Consider the following 18,515-nt stretch of genomic DNA (forward strand, 5'->3'; position numbering starts at 1 on the left):
TGTCTTGTATTTACAGCTGCCTCTTGTGAGCAGTATGGGGGTAAGGAAGACACGGAATAAAGGAACAGGAAATGCTCCCACACTTGACACGAAGCCAGCTCAGAGATAAGGAAGCAACCTCAAGATTCAGAGTAATGAGAATTCAACAAAAGCAGGAAACTGGAGTCAGAAGTGACTAGCACAAATACATTTGCAGAAATCCTGAGGGCATTGGGCTTGCCATAAAACATAGTTGCAGAGTTTGACCTAACTTTATCCTGGGGCTTAGGAGCACAGTGACCCCAGGGAACATCTGTTTTACATTTTTTTCTCTCCCAACCAGTCACCACAAGAGAGAAGAAACAGTATACGTTTACTTTGTTGTTAGGAGTGATTCCAAAGCCCTCCCCCTAGAAGGCAAAAGTGACTACAGATTGTTTTTAAGTTAACATTTCTATCACACACCTATCATTCAATTTAATTTGAGCATAATATCTGAAAGCCACAGCAATAAGTTGACACCAGCAGTGAAACGAGAAAAAAAATGGATGCTATCTCCACAGCCCGGGAGAGCAAACATGTAAAGCAGGACTTACTGTCATAAATGTACCCAAAGGCTGAGCCCCAGATACTTTTGTGTCTCTGTCCTGACACATTTTTTACCTTGTTCAACTGATAGCATATAGGAACAGGGAAATGCAAATTAAACCCTGTCTTTTGGCTTACCTTCACAGGCAGAGGATAAAACAAAATGTGAGTTTAGGATAGTGATAGCATGTGTGTGTGTGCTGTATGCTCAAATGCTTAGTCGTGTCTGATTCTTTATGACCCCATGGGCTGTAGCCCACCAGGCTCCTTTGTCCATGGGATTCTCCTACACTGAAAAATATGTCTTAGTTGTACTCAAAACTGAATGAAGTTTTTGGCAAACCCAATAGAGTTAAAGCTATAGAGATTTAGGGATAGCATTTGTGGGTTTTTTCTCAGCATAGTAACAAAGCTCAAGCTGTTGGCCATCCGTAAAATAAAGAGAAAGTTTTACAAGTGATCTTCCTCTTTCTGGGCCTTTTAACCATCCTTTTCTAGTACTGAGCTGCTTTTTCCCTGTGCGGCTACAGCCAGCTTCCTCTGCAATCCTCTGCCCTCACCTAAGTAAGCCAGATTCACATGACCACCAGCCAAATAATAGTAAACATTTTCCATTTTAAAAGATAACAATTCGGTGAATACATTTTTAGAGAGTGTTATGACTTCTAAGAACTTCCTGTAATCATATCTTAACTCATGAGAATGCATGTAAACGGAGATATTTAAGAAATCAATTAACCTGGATTTTAAAATCTTTTTAAAAAGATGAAGATGATATATCAGGAATTTTAATCCAGCATGAAAAGAATAAATTGCTTTCATTTTAAGTGAGTGGGGATAAAAAGAAAACCAATTTGTTTGATTTGTGGTGTTCCTTTTATTAGCCTTAAGACATTTAATCTATCAGAGCATTTTCAGTAGAACAGCAAGAAATCTAAACTAAATATATAGTAAGATCACTGTAGAGTTTTATTTCATCTTGAAGAAATCTGCACATAACCTTGCATATGTGAGCTTCCTTATTAGACATTAACAGAAAACATAAATCACAGTGCGTCTTGTAAAAAGATTAAACAAACATGGCACGGGATTCTCAATTTCCCCTTTGCCTTCAGCCATGGCCTTTCCTCCCCTTTCTCCTCTCCCTTCCCTACCATACTTTTGCTTTTTGGCTACCTCACCTACTTCTGAACCTTGACTAACCGGCAAACCACAGGGCTTGCAAAAGCAGCTCTTGGAAAGTACTGCTCTGACAATTACCGGACAGGCTGGCACCAACAATCCCAGGCCGCAAGCATGAAAACCAGAACAATCTCCAACTGCAAGTTTCATAGCAATTAAAGACACAACAGCTACCTGGGCCAAACCACAAAGATACACATTCCCCTTTTCCTTACCTGATACCCACCCAGCTTCAATTCAAAAGTTACCTTGTTCTCAGGTTTTCCCTGCTGAACATCAGATTAATAAAGCTTTTAAAGCCTATTTGAATTACTTAAATGTATTTTCTTTTCAAAGTCTTAATGTGAGTATTAACATTCAAATATAAGTTTCTGTGCATTGAATTATACACAGTCACATCTATCTGCCTGTTGCAAATTTTATCAAAACATTCTTTACCTCATTACTAACTGGGGTCAAGATGTTGGGTGAGGTGGCATAGGGGTTTGACTATGGTGTAACTACTCATGGGCAAGTAGTATGTGAATTTCTCCCTTATTCTATTTCTCATATTCAAGTGAACCCTCTTGTTTCCTCTGCTAACATGCCCCATCCACAATTCTCCTCATGGGAGTTTCTCAGTTCAGTTCAGTCACTCAGTCGTGTCCGACTCTTTGCAACCCCATGGACTGCAGCACACCAGGCTTCCTTGTCCATCACCATCTGAATCATATTTCCCCAGTTCTTTATCTTTGTAGCCTAAGACTGTATCAAAAAGGCATTTCCCATAGTTTCCTTAATATCATTTATTAACCACTTTTCCTGGTAACTCAGATGGTGAAGAATCCACCTGCAATGCAGGAGACCTGGGTTCGATCGCTGGGTCTGATAAGCCCAAGGAAAGGGGAATGGCTACCCACTCCAGTATTCTTGCCTAGAGAATTTCATGGACAGAGGAGCCTGGTGGGCTATAGTCCATGGAGTCACAAAGAGTCAGACATGACTGAGTAACTAACACTTTCACTTTCAGACATGACAGATCAGACCTTCTGCTTTAACAGACTAAATCTGCTTATTCTCAAATGACAACCTATCATGAAATCTGCATACATGACAATTTTTTACTTGTTAAAATGTCCTACTTTTTATTTTGATGAATTCACAGATTCTTCAGAGTTAAAAAGGAGACTTTGAAATTTATCACTCATTTGTGCAATGAGAATTCCCAAGTAATATATGTAACAATAGTAGAATCTTTACATTGCAGAGTACGTTTTACAATTTACAAACCATACACATATGCAGGCTTTCCAGTGTGAGGATGACAGACAGAAACATTCAGTCTCTCCTTAAATACTATTTATAATTGTGGCCTCATTACATTTAAGGCCATCTACTTAAAGAAATCACGCCAGCTAGTAAGAGCAAATGTAATTCTTTGATAACAGAGTAGTATCTCAATGGTTCCAAACTGTCACCTGCACAACTGCAAAAATTTTCAGATTTCACAGAAAATTCCTGGGAATCCTGAGTCTTCTATGGACTGTGGTTCTTGCTCATCACTCTAGCCAGCTTGCCTGAGATGTTTCCATAGTAACTCCAGGCATTTCTACCAAGACTCCATTCCAGCCTCAAACACTGTCCTATCACTGTCACCATTGGAACTGGATGCCTTCCCTGGAACCTCAGTCTGAAAACATATGTCCGGCTAACTGAGAATACCCCATCTGTGTTTATTCCCAGCTTCTCAGCGAACCTGTGGCAAGACTGCCTGGATCCAAAATTGTTACAGCAGGATGGTTCTCTCAATTCACACCCACATTCACTTTCTCCTCGGGCACAAACACCCAACCGGAATGACTGAGTCAAGACAAAATGCAAGATGAGCCACCACCAGATAACTAGAACTGTCATTGCTTTCCAGAAGGCAAACCCCTATTACTGAGCCCGGGCTACACTTGATCTATTTTTATGATGAGTTCCCTCTCAAGGCCTCTTTTGTCTTTTCTTACAATCTTTGACAGAGCCACTTCTGTCAGTAAAACTTTTTAAAACTATGCTTGAAACTTAGGTTTGGATGGTGTGGATCTCTCTCATACAGTCGGGAAAGTATCTTAAACTTATTTCTCAATCAATAAATATAATTGAAAACTCAGGAGAGGGACTGCTGTTTGGCTTATTCACCAGATAGCCCAGCTTCTGCCAGGTGAAGCCTCCACTTTTTATTTCTTTCTAGCCCAGCTTCTGCCAGGTGAAGCCTCCACTTTTTATTTCTTTCTAAAATATTTTCTACATCTTATTACCCCTCCATTCCTTTCATTCTAGTTGTGCTATCTGGAGAAGACTTTCTCCTTGTGAAAGTCCATTCAGACTGCAGATTCCAAAGCCCACTCACTCTTTCTCAGCCTATTAAATACACCAATTTTAAATACACCAATTCTAAATACACCAATTCCTCCCCTTTCTCATAGAAAACAGCTGGTGGATCATTTCTCAAGCTGACTACAACCCCAGAATTGACTCCAGTGGCTGATGTGCCCAGACCCCCCACTTTATTTGATAAATTCTAGTCACAGTCACCAGTGATGTTCTTTTGCTAAGCCTAGTGATCAAGCATAACACTCATATGTGCCCAGCTGCTCTCTGGCCATCCCCACTAACAGGTATCTCAGACTTAACATATTCAAGTGAACCCTCTTGTTTCCTCTGCTAACATGCCCCATCCACAATTCTCCTCATGGGAGTTTCTCAGTTCAGTTCAGTCACTCAGTCGTGTCCGACTCTTTGCAACCCCATGGACTGCAGCACACCAGGCTTCCTTGTCCATCACCAACTCCCAGAGCTTGCTCAAACTCATGTCCATCAAGTCAGTGACGCTATCCAATCATCTCATCCTTTGTCATCTCCTTTTCTGCTGCGTCCAATCTTTCCCAGCATCAGGGTCTTTTCCAATGAGTCAGTTCTTTGCATCAGGTGGCCAAAGTACTGAAGCTTCAGAATCAGTCCTTCCAATGAATATTCAGGACTGATTTCCTTTAGGATTTGATCTAGTTTGAGTTCCTTGCAGTCCAAGGAACTCTCAAGAGTCTTCTCTGACATCATAGTTCAAAAGCATCAATTCTTCTGAGTTTCTCAGTTACTGCAATATCTTACTTTGGTTGCTCAGGCCAAACAACTTGGTGTTATCCTTAGATGCTCTTTACAGGAAAAGCAAAGGAGAAAAAGAAAGATATACCCATCTGAATGCAGAGTTCCAAAGAACAGCAAGGAGAGATAAGAAAGCCTTCTTCAGTGAACAATGCAAAGAAATAGAGGAAAACAATAGAATGGGAAAGACTAGAGTTGTCTTCAAGAAAATTAGAGAAACCAAGGGAACACTTCATACAAAGTTGGGCACAATAAAGGACAGAAATGGTATGGACCTAACAGAAGCAGAAGATATTAAGAAAAGCTGGCAAGAATACACAGAAGAACTGTACAAAAAAGATCTTCATGACCAGATAACCACAATGGTGTGATCACTCACCTATAGCCAGACATCCTGGAGTGGAAAATCAAGTGGGCCTTTGAAGCATCACTACAATCAAAACTAGTGGAGATGATGGAATTCCAACTGAGCTACTTCAAATCCTAAAAGATGATGCTGTGAAAGTGCTGCACTCAATATGCCAGCAAATTTAGAAAACTCAGCAGTGGCCACAGGACACTGAAAAGGTCAGTTTTCATTCCAGTCCCCAAAAAAGCAATACCAAAGAATGTTCAAACTACTGCACAAATTGCACTCATTTCATATGCTAGCAAGGTAGTGCTCAAAATCCTCCAAGCCAGGCTTCAACAGTAAGTAAACCGAGAACTTCCAGATGTTCAAGCTGGATTTGGAAAAGGCAGAGAAACCAGAGATCAAATTGCCAATATCCACTGGATCATAGAAAAAGCAAGAGAATTCCCAAAAAACATCTACTTCTGTTTCAGGGACTACACTAAAGCTTTTGACTTTGTGGATCACAACAAATTCTGGAAAATTCTTAAAAGAGATGGGAATACCAGACCACCTTACTTGCCTCCCAAGAAACCTGTATGCAGGTCAAGAAGCAACAGGTAGAACTGGACATGGAACAACGGACTGGTTAAAAATTGGGAAGGAGTATGTCAAGGCTGTATACTATCATGCTGCTTATTAACTTATATGCAGAGTACACCATGCAAAATGCCAGGCTGGATGAAACACAAGATGGGATCACGATTGCCGGGAGAAATATCAATAACTTCTGATATGCAGATGACACCACCCTCACGACAGAAAGCAAAAAGGAACTAAAGAGTCTTTTGATGAAAATGAAAGAGGAGTGTGTATGGTGTTAGAAAGTGTTCTAGTTTCATTCTTTTACAAGTGGTTGACCAGTTTTCCCAGCACCACTTGTTAAAGAGGTTGTCTTTTTTCCATTGTATATCCTTGCCTCCTTTGTCAAAGAGATGGATGAAACTGGAGCCCATTATACAGAGTGAAGTAAGCCAGAAAGATAAAGAACATTACAGCATACTAACACATATATATGGAATTTAGAAAGATGGTAACGATAACCCTATATGCAAAACAGAAAAAGAGACACAGAAATACAGAACAGACTTTTGAACTCTGTGGGAGAAGGTGAGGGTGGGATGTTTCAAAAGAACAGCATGTATACTATCTATGGTGAAACAGATCACCAGCCCAGGTGGGATGCATGAGACAAGTGCTCGGGCCTGGTACACTGGGAAGACCCAGAGGAATCGGGTGGAGAGGGAGGTGGGAGGGGGGATCGGGATGGAGAATAAGTGTAAATCTATGGCTGATTCATGTCAATGTATGACAAAACCCACTGAAATGTTGTGAAGTAATTAGCCTCCAACTAATAAAAAAATTAAAAAAATAAATAAATAAATTTAAAAAAAATTAGAAATACTTTTCACAAATTATTTAAATAAATATACAAGTTGCAACTATTTTATAAAAAAAAAAAGAAAGAAAGAAAATGAAAGAGGAGTGTGAAAAAGCAGGCTTAAAACTCCACATTCAAAAAGCTAAGATCATGGATCCAGTCCCATCACTTGATGGTAAATAGATGGGGAAACAATGGAAACTGTGACAGACTTTATTTTCTTGGGTTCCAAAATCACTGCTCATGGAGACTGGAGCCATGAAATTAAAAGACGCTTGCTCCTTGGCAGAAAAGCTATGACCAACCTAGACAGCATGTTAAAAAAAAAAGAGACATTACTTTGCTGACAAAGGTTCATGTAGTCAGTTATGGTTTTTCCAGCAGTCATGTATGGATGTGAGAGTTGGACCATAAAGAATGCTGAGCGCCAAAGAATTAGTACCTTTGAACTGTGGTGTTGGAGAAGACTCTTGAGAGTCCCTTGGACTGCGAGGAGATCAAACCAGTCAATACTCAAGGAAATCAATCCTGAATATTCATTAGGAGGACTGATGCTGAAAGCTGAACCTCCAATACTTTGGCCACCTGATGAGAAGAGCTGACTCACTAGAAAAGACCAAGGCTGGGAAAGATTGAGGGCAGAAGGAGACTGCAAATGACAGAGGACAAGAGGGTTGGATGGCATCATCAACTCAATGGGCATGAATTTGAGCAAGCTGTGGGAGATGGTGAAGGACAGGGAGGCCTGGTGTGCTGCAGTCCATGGGGTTGCAAAGATTCAGACACAGCTGAGCAACTGAACTGAACTGAACACATCCCTTGTCTAACTGATCAGTAAATCTAAGCAGCTCTTCCTTCAGCATATATCCAGAATTTCTGCAAGCACGTCTCAGCTCCACCTCCAGTGCTGCCCTGGGTCACACTGTCTCTCACCTGACTTAGTACAGGAGCATCCTAGCTGGTCTCAGCTTGTCAACACAGCAGCTGGAATGAGCCTGATAAAACACAAGCCAGTTCCTGGCACTGTTTTCAACATCCTCTAGCAGCTTGGCATCTCCTTCAGAGTAAAAACCAAGAGTCTTTCTAATGGCTTCCTGAACCTTTTAGCCCTGCCTTCTCCTCACCTCTTATTGCCCTTCTCTGACACTCTCTGCTCCAGCCACCCTGGCTTCCTTGCATCCTTGAACAGGAGAAATGCTCCCTGGAATGTTCTTCCCCCAGATACCCACATATGCTGTTTCCTTACCTCCTTCAAGTTTGAATTCAAATATCATCTTGCTCAAAAAAAAGAACTGGAGTTCTGGTGGACTGGTATTAAAAACTGTTTGCAAGAACAGGTAAAACTCTTGTTTTTCTACAGTAGTGTGCATTAGAGTGTTTCCAAGATGAGAAAGAGGTTTTTAGAATTCTAATTTTGAAAAAAAAACAAACAAAAAACCAAGGCATGTTAGATTTCTACTTTTGATTTTTACAATGGCATTACAGTTTCCTAAGTCTAGTATTTGCTTTTTCTTTTCTAAAATGTTCTTAGGTGATTTGATTGGCCAAGATCCCCTTGTGAGATGCCCACTCTGCATCGCTGGAAGTTCCACCTTTGCCCCAGCAGGTGTATAGAGCTCCCTACCTGCTACCTCTCTGCACTCTAGCCCTCCACTGAGACCATCCCTGCTCCTGCACCCATACTGTTGAAACTCTCCATATACTCTGGGCCCCAAATCAGATGTTACTTCTCTGATATCTCCTGCAAAAAGGCACCCCTTCTTCCTGGGAAGCCAGAGCATTGATTTAAAGTTTTTAGTGTATTTGTTCTTGTATGTGACATTTTTATATGACTCAAGGCTTCCCTGCTGGCTCAGTCAGTAAAGGATTTGCCTGCAGTGCAGGATATACGGGTTCAATCCCTGGATGGGGAAGATCCCCTGAATAAAGGAAAGGCATCCCACTGCAGTATTCTTGCCTGAAGAATTCCATGGACAAAGGAGCCTGATGGGCTACAGTCCATGGGGTTGCAGAGTTGGACTCAACTAACACTCTTACTTTTCACTGTCCCCTAAATAGAAATTATGTGTTTCCTGACATTATATTTTATTTGTTGTTTTACTCCCTTCAGTGCTTAGAAATACCTCACATAAAATGAGAATTCAATAAGATGTTCATTGAATAATTAGATAAAAATTGAATGTGTAATAAGTAAATTGAGACACATTCTTAAACTGTCCCACTTTTAATTATCATTGTTTTAATTAGACTTATTCAAATAAGAGTGTTATTACTATCTTAAATTAATATTAATGACAGTAGTATTTGAATTGTCTCCAATCATTTTGAGGTCATTATTTAAAATGTGCTTTCATTATTAGAAAAGTACCTACTAGAATATTTCCACTGGCTTTTTATTTTCAGGAGTTAGTTGCATTTATATAAACTATAGCAAATATATACAGATAGCTAATACAAATATGTCTATATATATATGTTAGATAGGATTTATATGTATAAAACTCAGCAATGGTCATTCTCTTAGCAAAGAACATGTACATATGAACAAGTTACATTTCCTATGTAGGCTGTGTATGTTTGTCTGTTTGTGTGGGCATTACATAACTTTTCAAGTAGGACTACTGATGAAAGATGGGAGTAACTAATACAGAAACCCTTAGGCATTTCCAAGGACCAGAATACTTTGAAGTATTTCAGCAAGAACATATTGACCTCTTTGGGGAAAGAATTATGTGCAGCAATCAGACATGATTATCTAATGTTGAAGATCAAAGGGTATTGACTGAAATCTGCAGTTGCCATAGCTACTGAGCCCCGTGAATTTACTATAGTTCTCTTATTGCAAGCACAAGATTTACAGTTAAGACCTGCTTTATTGACTAGAAAGGTTATCTGTTCACTAAATCTGGGAGTTTACTGGAATGATTTTCAGCCCACATTGTTTTACTAAATTGAATCTGATTCAGTGAAATTAAAATTAAAACTCAATGTTCTCCAGGCACACATTTATCATCTACTCCATCAGTCTTTTTAGGATGTGTGAAATATCCTAAGAGCAACTCTAGTCTTAGAAGATAAGATGTTTATAAAGTATTTTCATATGGAACATGTTCTCAATTGACTGTAATGCCTGAAACAGAAGTTCAGTGGTAAAGTTGACAAGTAGGACCAAGCCAATATGTCTCAAACTGCCTCCCACAAAATAGCTTAATGCCTTTTCCCTGGTGACATCAAGTGGATTTCTGAAGCTAAGTTTTGAATCCCCAAATCTCAATCATCAAAGCATGTCTGGTTATCTAAAGCTACTTTCTGAAACCTTCTTTTAGATGAGGATTTTTAAAACATAATCCTACCCTTAGCTGTCAATTTCTACAAGTGACCTGGTTCTCAATTTCTAATTAAATCTATTATTCTAAAAATCATTTCATTTATTCATCTAATTTCTGAATAAATGATTCCTTGTTGGGCCGGTGCTCCCAATGAGGTCTTTTTCTAACTAAAAGGATGAGATTGGCAGAAGAAAACAATATGAAGTTAGTCAGTAAGTCCCCAGTTATTTGTTGTATGACTAACTGGATTCTCCCCAGTTATTAGTTGCTTTTATGTCCATGAATCTGCCCTGCATTGACTTTCTAGAGCATTAGGGGAAAGAATTTCCAAAACTTCTCTTCTTATTTATTATTCTGGATATCAAAAACTATGTAGTAAGAACACCTACATGGAAGTCTAAAAGCATGATTCTGGCAGCTAGGGTAGGTTTTAATTCTTGGTCAATTCAGTGAGCCTGTTTCCTCCACTGGAAAACAGAATACAATGGTTTCCACATCAAGGTGCTTCATAAAAATTTAATAAATTAATGTATATTGTTGTTGTTCAGTTGCAAAGTTATGTCTGACTCTTCACGACCCCATGGACTGCTGCAAGCCAGTCTTCCTGTCTCCTTTACTATCTTCTGGAGTTTGCTCAAACTCTGAGTGCTTGACATCTAAGTGCTCAGCAAAGTTAGGTTATTATTTTCAAGACATCTTGTTCTGTTGAAAAGTTTTTAAAAGTAAGAAGGAAGAGAAATAAAAGATGAAGAAAAATTCTTTAGATTCCAACTATAATTTAGAAGGTAAGAGGAGGTCACTTCTAAATTTATTGTACAATACCTGATTTCCTACTGATTAGGCAACACATTTGAAGTTTTGTTCTTAGGAAACATTAATCTTTTGGAAAATGTCACAGTTACACTATAGAACTTAACAGAAATGCTTCATGGTAATTAGAAACAGTGACTATATATCATATCATTTAGGAAGAAAATGAAATACTGAATTACAGTTTACTCTAGTTTCCAAACTGGGGTGGGGGTGTGGAAAACAGTTTTGTGCTCTCTTTTTAAGCTCTTTTCTGGGGTGCCATCTGCAATCTTAAAAAGTTATTCACACAGTCATGTCTAACTCTTTGTGATACCATCGTCTGTAGCCTGCCAGGCTCCCCTGTCCACATAATTCTCCAGGAAAAAGTACTGGAATGGGTTAGCCATTTCCTTCTCTAGGGGATCTTTCCAACCCAGGGATCAAACCCAGGTCTCCTGCATTGCGGGCAGATTCTTTACCAACTAAGCTACAAGGAAGCCCTGCATTGCAGGAAGGTTCTTTATCAACTAAGCTACTAGGGAAGCAGTCTTAAAAACAAACAGTAAAAACAGTAGAGTACGTTGGAATTCCAAGGCCATAGTCATAGTTTCCCTACTACCAGGGGCCTAAATCCACATGACCCTAATTATAAGTGCATGAAATTTGTAGGAAATAAAGTTGTTGTTTAATACACAAAAGTATCACATCTTCTTTTCCTTGCCTCCAAGCATCTTCCCTCTCCATTAATAAAGAAGACCATAAGATAAGGATAGGCAGCCATGTGATAAACATTAGAATATACTGAATACCCACTGGATGTTCAGCTCAGTATCTATGCTGTGCTTAGTTGATCAGTTGTGTCCAACTCTTTGTGACCCCCTGGACTGTAGCCCACGTGGCTCCTCTGTTTATTGGGATTCTCCAGGCAAGAATACTGGACTGGGTTGCCATGCCTTCCTCCAGGGAATCTTCCCAGTGCAGAGATTGAACCCAGGTCTCCCGCGTTGCAGATTTAGTATCTAAATTTGTTTAAAATACTGCCAAGTGTGATCAATGAATAGAAATCCAGCTGGAAAAACAGTGCATGGAAAATGACCATTTCCTTAGGCTAAGTGGATTCACCTAATTGTTGACTCCTTAACTCAATAATTCTTTTCTCTTGCTCAAGTGATCCACAGGCTTTAGGCAATGCATTCTAGCACTTTATGGCAAATCCTCTATGTATCGTCCTAAGATTTTCTATTTAGGTTTTTATCTACACCAGTTATTTCTGCATCAATCCCAAGAAAGAGTCAAACCCAAGTGTAAAAAGATTCCACTTTGAATTTTTATACCAAGTTGTATATATAGGAATCAAGAAAATACATGAAATAATAAAGTTGCTATTGTGATAAACAGAAGTAGGAGCAAGCATTCTGTTCTACAAAGAATTAACGTTTCCCAGCTGTTCTTACTCTGAGACAGCTTTGTTGTAATTTGGCAAGATTCAGGAATGTGGGAAGTTTTTTCCGGTTGGCCCATTGACAGTTTCATATGAAGAAGAACAATAATTGCTGGCCACAGGATTAAAGTCCAGAAGATAATTAAATAATGCAAAAGGAACAAAGTGGACTTTGCAAGCTGTGCTGTTACTTCCCAGTCTCTTGATCTGCAGAGAATTCAGATTGCTACTCAATGGGTTTATTATATAATCTTGCTGTGAACAACTTGTAAACTATAATTTAACTGGAATTTTCATTTAAAAGAAAATAAAAATTTTAAGAGACTTAATCTATGATGTAGCTCCCAAATCTTCCAAATTAGCTATACTGGAATAAATGTATCTTCTCCTAAGTGCTGTTACTTGGGTCTGTTAGTTTAGGTCATGAAGAGGGTGAGGTTTTTATGTATTCTCCTATTAGATTAAAATGGAATGTGTTTGGGACCCAGAGGTTTTGAAAACAGGCAGAAACTTATCAGCAGATACTTTCTAAATAAGCTTGGATATTTTCTAAGTAAACTTCTAAAGTTAGTAGTGATTCCAAACATTATTGTGATTTCCCTAAATTTGTTTCCTTTTAATTCTAATTTTATAGATTTTAGTTATGTTTGAAATTACAGTCCAGTTTAAATTCTTTTTCTTCATGAGAACAGATTTGAAATTGTAGCATAGGAACCCCAATGATTAGTAAAGATTACTAGAGCAACTAAAGCAAAATCTCTTGAAAGTTAATACTTCCAGCAAATATCTTCTTTGAAATACCTAATTTTAAAATATTGCAAAAAGTATTTCCCTACTTTATTTGGATTTTCAAACAAGGCCTACAAAGAAAAATAAAAATAAAAGAGAACATTCCCATTAATGATTCAAATGGACCCAAGATGAGAAAGATTGAAAATAGTTCATTGGAATTCCCTGGTGGTCCAGTGGTTAGGACTTCACAGCTTCACGGCCATGGGCCTGGGGTTCAATCCCTGGTCGGGGAACTAAGATCCCACAGGCTGCACAGCACAGCCAAAAAAGCAAAGAAGGAAAGAGTTCATTAACATTGTCTGAAACTGAGTTTGGGAGAGAGATCAAGCTGATGGAGCACAAGGACATGGAGCTCACCTACCCTCATGAAAACATAAACGCATATCTACATGCAAAACAGTTCTCACTGAAAACTAACTGGAAGCTGGCAGAAGGATTCCTATATAACCAAGGTTGTAAGAAAGATACACATGTTATCTGGGCAGAATGGGAAGAAACTGAGTTCAAGGACATAGACAATATAAAATGTGTGTGCATGTGTGTATGTATACACACACGCAGAAGACTTGGGTTCAATCCCAGGGTCGGGAAGATTCCTTGGAGGATGAAGATCCCCTGGAGGAAATGGCAACCACTCCAGTGTTCTTGCCTGGAAAATACCATGGACATAGGAGCCTAGTGGACTACAGTTCATGGGGCCATGGAGAGTTGGACACGTCTAAGTAACTAAGCAGGATATGTTTTTTATACACACACACACACACACACACACACACACACTTAATTTTTAAGCCACCAAAAAGCTATGTATTCAAAGAAATCCAAAAGAACTGAATTCCAAAGAAGGATGAGTCCTTAGAGGTTGTTCTAAGGCCAGTTACTACTTTCATCACTAAAAACAAGCATCAAGTCTGGGTATAGGTAAGCAGAGTATCTTGCCAGCCATAGGCCATGGGGAGGAGAGTGTTGGTACATCAGATAAGGAGAAATCAATAAACTTTTTACTCGTCACATGAGCCTGCTTGAAGGACTGGACTCTAGAGAAGTCCCAAATGAAGAACTAGCTCTGTCCAACTGCCATTGATTCTCTCCTACAAATCCATGGTGATTCAGGATGCTCAGTGCTGGGGCTAGAAAGCAAAAACTTCTTGTAGTCCCAGTCATCCATAGATTCCAAAGTTTCATTAGAGAGGAATGCTTATATTACACATAACAGATATTGGCCTCAAGACATTTGACACAAGAGGTGAACTGAATTTAATAAAGGTACAACATCATCTCAGACCTAGCTCAACTCCTGACTGGATCAGAGGGATCATTCCCTTTCTAGATATCCGACAGAGGAAAAAGCAGACCTCATTTGGGGAAAAGATTTATTCTAGTCTCTATAGGTCTTTTAAACACAGTATCTACAATACAATGAAAAATTATATGCAAAGAAACTGGAGAATATAAAAGATTTTTTAAGTTGATAGAAGCAAAATCACAGATGACCCAGATGTAGAAATTAACATATAAGGATGTTAAATTAAAACACAAAATTTTAAAGAATCTAGAGAAGAAGAGAATTTCAGCAGAGAAATGAAGACTCTAAAAAGAGCCAAATGGAACTTCTAGAAGTAAAAATACAATATCGGAATTAAAGATTTGTTGAACAGGCTGAAAAGTAGTGTAGATTCAGTTTAAAAAAATAAGTAGGTAACTTATATGTCAAAAGAAATAATGTAAACTGAACCACAGAGTTGAAAAAAGAATGAAAAAATAATTTTAGCGACATATGGGACAGTAACAAATATTCCAATATGTATATATTTGGAATTATAGATGGAAAAAATAGAAAATCCAGCAGAAGAATTATTTGAAGAGATAATAGCTAAGATTTTTCTCAAAATCAATGAAAGATATCAGTCATATAAGAAACTCAGAGAATCCAAAGTAGCATAAATATTATGAAAACCATATCTAGTGCTATACTGGCCACATTCCTACAAACAAAAAGTGAGTTGAAAATCTCAAAAGAAGTCAGATCACAAGTTCACATTTCATTTAGAGGAACAATAATAAGAAATAAAGCTAAATTATCATAAGTAATGTAAACTGGAAGCTAATAGACTGATACTTTAAAGTTCTATAAGGGAAAAAATCAATCTAAGATTCTATATTTAGCAGAAACATCCTTTGAAACTGAAAGTGAACTAAAGACATTTTCAGATGAACTTCAGAATAAAATCTGAGCCAATCTGTCACCAGAAGACCTGCACTAAAAAAAATACTAAAGAAATTTCAAGATAAAGGGAAATTATTCTGGATGGAAGCTTGGAATTTAAGAAAAGAAGGAAGACCCCCAGAAATAAATGTGCAATGACTTTTTAAATTTAAAATAATTGTTTAGCTGTTTAGAGTAATAATAATGTATTATGGGGTTTATAAGATATATAGACCAGAGAACGCAATGGCACCCCACTCCAGTACTCTTGCCTGGAAAATCCCATGGACGGAGGAGCCTAGTAGGCTGCGGTCCATGAGGTTGCTAAGAGTCGGACATGACTGAGTGACTTCACTTTCACGTTTCACTTCCATGCATTGGAGAAGGAAATGGCAACCCACTCCAATGTTCTTGCCTGGAGAATCCCAGGGACAGGGGAGCCTGGTGGGCTGCCATCTATGGGGTCGCACAGAGTTGGACACGACTAAAGTGACTTAGCAGCAGCAGCAGCAAGATATATAGACATATATGAAATGAAATTACTTTCAGGCACAAGTAACAGAAGTGCTGTTATTGTTCAGTCACTAAGTCATATCCATCTCTTTGAGACTCCATGGACCGCAGCATGCCAGGCTTCCCTGTCCTTCACTATCTCCTGGAGTTTGCTCAAACTCACAGCCATTGAGTCGGTGATGCCATTCAACCATCTCATCCTCTGTTGTCCCCTTCTCCTCCCGCCTTCAATGAGTCAGCTCTTCCTATCTGGTGGCCAAAGTATTAGAGATTCAACTTCAGCATCAGTCCTTCCAGTGAATATTCAGGGTTGATTTCCTTTAGGATTGACTGGTTTGATCTCCTTGCTGTCCAAGGAACTCTAAAGAGTCTTCTCCAACACCGCAATTTGAAAGTATCAATTCTTTGGTACTCAGCCTTCTTTATGGCCCAACTCTCACATGTGTACATGACTACTGGAAAAACTATAGCTTTGACTATACCAACCTTTGTAGGCAAACTGATGTCTGTTGTTTAATAAACTGCCTAATCTAGCTTTTCTTCCAAGGAGCAAGAATCTGTTAATTTCATGGCTGCAGTAATCATCTGCATTGTTGTGCTTTTGCTTATTTTATGGACAAACTGACTAGTTCATCCTAGAGAAACTCACATGTGAAAGTTTTGTGAAGTAGATAGTCAGTTCAGTTCAGCTGCTCAGTCGTGTCCGACTCTTTGCCACCCCACGGACTGCAGCACACCAGGCCTCCCTGTCCGTCACCAACTCCCTGAGCTTACTCAAACTCAAGTCCACAGAGTCGGTGATGCCATCCAACCATCTCATCCTCTGTCATCCCCTTCTCCTCCTGCCTTCAATCTTTCCCAGCATCAGGGTCTTTTCAAATGAGTCAGTTCTTCACATCAGGTGGCCAAAGTATTGGAGTTTCAGCTTCAGCATCAGTCCTTCCAATGAACACCCAGGACTGATCTCCTTTAGGATGGACTGGTTGGATCTCCTTGCAGTCCAAGGGACTCTCAAGAGTCTTCTCCAACACCACAGTTCAAAAGCATCAATTCTTTAGCGAGCAGCTTTCTTTATGTCCAACTCTCACATCCATACATGATTACTGGAAAAACCACAGCTTTGACTAGATGGACTTTTGTTGCAAAGTAATGTCTTTGCTTTTTAATATGCTGTCTAGGTTAGTCATAGCTTTTCTTCCAAGGAGCAAATGTCTTTTAATTGCATGGCTGCAGTCACCATCTGCAGTGATTTTGGAGCCCTGCAAAATAAAGTCTGTCACTGTTTCCATTGTTTCCCCATCTATTTGCCATGAAGTGATGGGACCAGATCCATGATCTTTGTTTTCTGAATGTTTAGTTTTAAGCCAACTTTTTCACTCTTTCACTTTCATCAAGAGGCTCTTTAGTTCTTCTCCATTTTCTGCCATAAGAGTGGTGTCATCTGAGGTTATTGGTATTTCTCCCAGCAATCTTGATTCCAGCTTATCCTTCATCCAGCCAGGCATTTCGCATGATGTACTCTGCATGTAAGTTAAATATACAGGGTGACAAAATATAGCCTTGATGTATTCCTTTCCCAATTTGGAACCAGTCTGTTGTTCCATGTCCAGTTCTAACTGTTGCTTCTTGACCTGCATACAGATTTCTCAGGAGGCAGGTCAGGTGATCTGGTGTTCCCATCTCTTTAAGAATTTTCCACAGTTTGTTGTGATCCACACAGTCAAAAGTTTTGGTGTGGTCAAAGAAGCAGAAGTAGAAATTTTTCTGGAACTCTTGCTTTTTTCATGATCCAATGGATGTTGTCAATTTGATCTATGATTTCTCTGCCTTTTCTAAATTCAGCTTGAACATTTGGAAGTTCGCAGTTCATAAACTGTTCAGGCCTGGCTTGGAGAATTTTGATCAATACTTTGCTAGCCTGTGAGATCAGTGCAGTGTGCAGCAGTTTGAATATTCTTTGACATTGCCTTTCTTTGGGTTTGGAATGAAAACTGACCTTTTCCAGTCCTGTGGCCACTGCTGAGTTTTCCAGATTTGCTGGCATATTGAGTGCAGCACAGAGATAATAATTCTAGCCTATTGTTACATAAAGTGTTGTGTTCTTGTTTCCAAATCCTTTGTAGGTTTGGTGGGGGAAGGTCATGTAAATGCGACTAGACATGGAAGAAAGGGAATAACATGGAGGACCTCAAAGGCAGACTTGAGCACATGAGGGCCACTGAAAGCACTGGATCTGGGATGTGGCATGACCAGAAATGTGTCTTCTGATACTGATGAAATTTCAAAACCATTTTTTTAGTATAGAGGAAAACCACAAAATTCTTTAAGGGCTTTCCCTGCTCTCCTGAATTCTTTAAAGGATAGACATTCATTTCTACAAACCCAATTTCCCTTCACCTATTCATGATGATGATCATGCACTGGTGTATGTAAATTCCACAAACCTTTTTTAAAAAGTCTGCATAGTTGTTCTCATACCAAAAGCTTTCATTCATAGACTTCAGACCTCTCTGTCATAAAGGCAGTTGAGTTTCCAAGATAACTGATTTTTCTCCTTACATTATCCACTTACATACAATGTTATACTAAGTCCCTCTTTATTCAGAGAGTCACTAAAGGTTTAGTCTTTGAAGGACTTCCGTGGTGTTCCAGTGTTTAAGACTCTGATCTCCCAATGCAGAGGACATAGCTTCAATCCCTGGTCAGGGAATGAAGATCCCACATGCCATATGATACAGCCAAAAAATAAAATAAAATAATTTTTTTAAATTTTAATAAAAAAGGTTTAGCTTTTG

Source organism: Cervus canadensis, chromosome 15 (genome assembly GCF_019320065.1).
Source record: "Cervus canadensis isolate Bull #8, Minnesota chromosome 15, ASM1932006v1, whole genome shotgun sequence".
In the NCBI taxonomy this organism is placed as follows: domain Eukaryota; kingdom Metazoa; phylum Chordata; class Mammalia; order Artiodactyla; family Cervidae; genus Cervus; species Cervus canadensis.